This window comes from Cherax quadricarinatus, chromosome 57, assembly GCF_038502225.1.
Source record: "Cherax quadricarinatus isolate ZL_2023a chromosome 57, ASM3850222v1, whole genome shotgun sequence".
Classification (NCBI taxonomy): Eukaryota; Metazoa; Arthropoda; class Malacostraca; order Decapoda; family Parastacidae; genus Cherax; species Cherax quadricarinatus.
The window spans coordinates 18,167,830-18,172,829 of record NC_091348.1 but is presented as its reverse complement, the minus strand read 5'-3'; positions in this window follow the sequence as shown (position 1 = coordinate 18,172,829).

Sequence of the window (5,000 nt, the reverse complement as noted above, 5' to 3'; positions counted from 1 at the left end):
TGAAGACTCAGATGAATCACAAAGATGTTAGAAAGTATTTCTTCAGTCACAGAGTAGTCAGGAAGTGGAATAGTTTGGGAAGCGATGTAGTGGAGGCAGGATCCATTCATAGCTTTAAGAAGAGGTATGATGAAGCTAATGGTGCAGGGAGAGTGACCCAGTAGCGACCAGTGAAGAGGCGGGGCCATGAGCTATGATTCGACCCCTGCAACCACAACTAGGTGAGTACACACACACACACACACACACACACACACTGAGAACACTGCAATGGATAAGGGAATACCTGACAGGGAGGCAGCAACGAGTCATGGTACGTGAAGAGGTATCACAGTGGGCGCCTGTTACGAGCGGGGTCCCACAGGGGTCAGTTCTAGGACCAGTGCTATTTTTGATATATGTGAACGACATGATGAAAGGAATAGACTCTGAAGTGTCCCTGTTCGCAGATGACGTGAAGTTGATGAGAAGAATTAAATCGGACGAGGATGAGGCAGGACTGCAAAGAGACCTGGACAGGCTGGACATGTGGTCCAGTAACTGGCTTCTCGAATTCAATCCAGCCAAATGCAAAGTCATGAAGATTGGGGAGGGGCAAAGAAGACCGCAGACAGAGTATAGGCTAGGTGGACAAAGACTACAGACCTCACTCAGGGAGAAAGACCTTGGGGTGACCATAACACCGAGCACATCACCGGAGGCACACATCAACCAAATAACCGCTGCAGCATACGAGCGCCTGGCAAACCTGAGAATAGCGTTCCGATACCTTAATAAGGAATCGTTCAAGACACTGTACACTGTGTATGTTAGGCCCATACTGGAGTATGCAGCACCAGTCTGGAACCCACACCTGGTCAAGCACGTCAAGAAGCTAGAGAAAGTACAAAGGTTTGCAACAAGGCTAGTCCCAGAGCTCAAGGGAATGTCGTACGAGGAAAGGTTAAGGGAAATCGGACTGACGACACTGGAGGACAGAAGGGTCAGGGGAGACATGATAACGACATACAAGATACTGCGGGGAATAGACAAGGTGGACAGAGATAGGATGTTCCAGAGAGCAGACACAGGGAGAAGGGGTCACAACTGGAAGCTGAAGACTCAGACGAGTCACAGGGACGTTAGGAAGTATTTCTTCAGTCATAGAGTTGTCAGCAAGTGGAATAGCCTAGCAAGTGAAGTAGTGGAGGCAGGAACCATACATAGTTTTAAGAAGAGGCATGACAAAGCTCAGGAAGCAGAGAGAGAGAGGACCCAGTAGCGATCAGTAAAGAGGCGGGGCCAGGAGCTGAGTCTCGACCCCTGCAACCACAATTAGGTGAGTACAATTAGGTGAGTACACACACACACACACACACACACACACACACATATATGTATCTCACAAACTCACACGTCCCTTAGCCAACAACATACTGGCTTGGATAATTTCGGTACATGTCTAAAAGAGAGAAGAATTTAAGTATCACATTCCTTTAGCTGAAGAAACACTCAGTAGTGACCTCCTGCCGTTTGCGTAGTGCAGGTGAGTCAGGTGGAGAGAGAGAGAGAGAGAGAGAGAGAGAGAGAGAGAGAGAGAGAGAGAGAGAGAGAGAGAGAGAGAGAGAGAGAGAGAGAGAGAGAGAGAGAGAGAGAGAGAGAGAGAGAGAGAGAGAGAGAGAGAGAGAGATGGTAATGCTGGTGCAGTAGTAAGGATGAATGGGAGGGTGTTGGCACCTGGAGAAGTTGATATCCTTGGGGTGAAATTTGACTCCAAACTAACCATGAAGAACCATGTTGTAAATCTTGCAAACAAGGCAGCCAGGAAGCTTACAGCACTTCGCCGTATCTCGCATCTGCTTGACAGTAGGGGCTGCAAGATTCTGTACGAGGCACAAGTACGCTCACACCTTGAGTATGCTCCACTTTCTTGGTTTGCCTGCCCCCCCTCTCATCTGCGACTGCTTGACAGAGTAGAGAACAGAGCAAGATGTCTCATCTCTCGCCTGGACCCATCCTGGATAGATCTGTCATTTCAGCAGAGCCTTCAACATAGGAGGGATGTGGGTGGCGTTAGTGTTATGTACAAGACCAATATTGTCAAAGTACCACACTTGGATCCACTTCGAGGACAGCGTGAAACAAGCTTTTATGCCACAAGACGGACAGAAAGCAGCAACTTCACTCTGGCTGTACCCTTCTCCAGAACATCACTCCATCTGAGATCATATATACCCAGGATGACTCGAGTATGGAACACATTCGTACAGCATAATGATGTCAACGAGATAAAGTCAGTTGATCAAATGAAAATGCTGGCCCACAGATGGCTCCAACTTCATCCTGTTCCCTACTTGTATGTCTCATAACAATAAAAATGCTTTCAAATGAGTTGATGTAGGTAACAGCTCTTAGCTTGCCAGTAAAGTTAGGAATCCTTAACATGTAAATAGCTTGTCAATAAAGCTAGGGATCCTTAACCTTGTCAAACCCTGTGTAAAAAAAAAAAGAAAAAAAAAGAGAAAGAGAAAGAGAGAGAGAGAGAGAGAGAGAGAGAGAGAGAGAGAGAGAGAGAGAGAGAGAGAGAGAGAGAGAGAGAGAGAGAGAGAGAGAGAGAGAGAGAGAGAGAGAGAGAGAGAAAAAAAATGGTTATATTATTATTATTACTGCTATTATTTTTATTATTATTATTATTTTCACTATTGCTGAATAAGTGATGTTCTCTAAGTCAACATTATCTCTGTCCAGAATGCCATTTGCTGAGTCGTCATCGCGGCGTCAGATTATAAACATCATTTGGTCACAAGTGGGTGCTCCTGGCGTGAGTTGAAGCTCAGGCTATATTTCTCCTGGGCCATTTTTTTTCTCATGCAATATAAGCATGTCGTGTAGAGTTGACATTCCTTTGTTCGTTTACATATCTTTTTTCATCTACGATTATTATTATTATTATTATTATTATTATTATTATTATTATTATTATCAGTAGTAGTAATAGTAGTACCAGTAGTAGTAGTGGTGGTGGTAGTATATTCAAGATGATTGGCCAAGCACAAGCACGTAGAGATCTCAGAGATTACAGAATACGTTTACTCTCTTGCTTGTGTTTACAATAAGTCTGAGAGGCAGAGCATATGCTGGTATCACCTCAGGTTGCGAAACTTTACAGATGTCAATTTGTCTGTCGGGTTCATATGAATATATTAAACAATAATATGTCGAAAGGGGCAGCCTATCTTCCCAGGATGATACCTTAAATTATTAAACTGACGTGCTATGTCTTTTTATGAGATCTGTGATGGCTCATGCCTCGTGTGAACAATGGTCTTGAAGCTAATCTTCATGGTTATATAGAAAATGACATTTCATCCCGTCGGGCTTTTACTTTCATGCATATTATGCATGCTGGTGTCAGTGCAGCACGGGTGAACACACCAGCAACGCCTACATTGCATAAATAAGTGAATGAATGACATTAAGATTTTACTGTGCATGAAGTTTTAAACATACAGTTAGATCCCCCCTTATTATTTTCTTTAAATCGAGTGTATATTTGTAGAAGCAATGACATCTAATTAAACTAAATGGCGCAGAGGGAGCGAATGAATTATCTGATCCATTCTTCAGTTCAAGATGAAGATTCAAATTTGGTGATACCAAAAATCATGGTCTTTCTGGGGAAAATTGAGAGCAGTTGAAATGAGATTGATGCTACTATCTTAGAGATAACAAAAATCTTGCCTCATGTGGAGATAACACAAGTGACCTGACACAAGAGATGTAGATAAATGTAAATAAGAGACAGTGTCTTATTTACATACTGTTAATATACTTTACTGACCATAATTTTTAAAGGGGTGGACCGGTAAGCCAGCGGAAGGCCTGGGTCAGATGACCAAAAGCTCCAAAGGCGGGTCATCATCTGACTAAGACCCGCGTCAGGAAACATTTGTCCTGTTTCCTGACGAACCTTACCTAACCTATACTTTACCATTGTACTAGTATGTCGTGATGGTATTAGTGCCAAAGAAAATCCCATAGGTGAAGCCGCATTAGAAGTTTCAAGAAAGAACGTGAGACAAAAACCATATCCATCAACAGTTTATGAGACAAAGTGCATTTTTCTGAGAGAATATAAACACTTGAAAGTTGCAATACAAAAGAGCTTCTAACATACTGCACTAAGCTAAGAAAATTCATCAAAGTTGCAGTCACACAATCCCACCTAACATATCAGAACTAGAGCACAGGAACAGCAGCAGCTCTGCGTCAGTGACTCTTTTTCTTCCCATATTGCTGACAGGCACAGTCAAATGAGCCAGCTTTTGAAAGAATGCAGAGGCTTGCCAATTCCTTAATGACATCACCTTGGCTTGCCAAAGAAACACATTCCGCCTTTATCGGTTAAATGTAAAGTTATACAGAAAATGAACAGGATGGGTTACAACGAGTCATACCATCAGCATGAAAAAACTGACACACTATTTATCTTCAGAACCTGAAATGCTCAGAAGGCGGTGTTGCTTACAAAGAAACAAATTCAGGGGCGTTAGCAACCTTAGCTTTAAATAACACTGATCGGCTACGAGACATCCTACAGAATAAATGAATTTGTAATCCAGGCTAAAGTTATTTAGCCTCATTCCTTCAGATTCATGCTCTGCGTTGATAAAGTTAAAAACAGAAGTATCAGCATCAAACCGTTGATGCTTCAAATCTACAATGCTGAGCAGGGTGCAGGTCCACCACCAGTCCAGACTGTGAAGACTAGCACTGCAACTGTCATGCGGCATTAAGAGTAAGGTTTGTGTGCATACTCTCTCGCTTGTCTGACTCAGATGCTCATAGCAACAGCAGGTGGACTGGCTTCAAGAATAAGAACTCAGTGGTCCAGGATAGTATAGGCTACCTGCACTCAATCTATGCATTTGAAACCCAGTCTACGAAATACTGAACCAACTTCGTACAATCATGCTGTCTCTTGATCTGAAATCAAATGCACATACATTTAACCACGCACT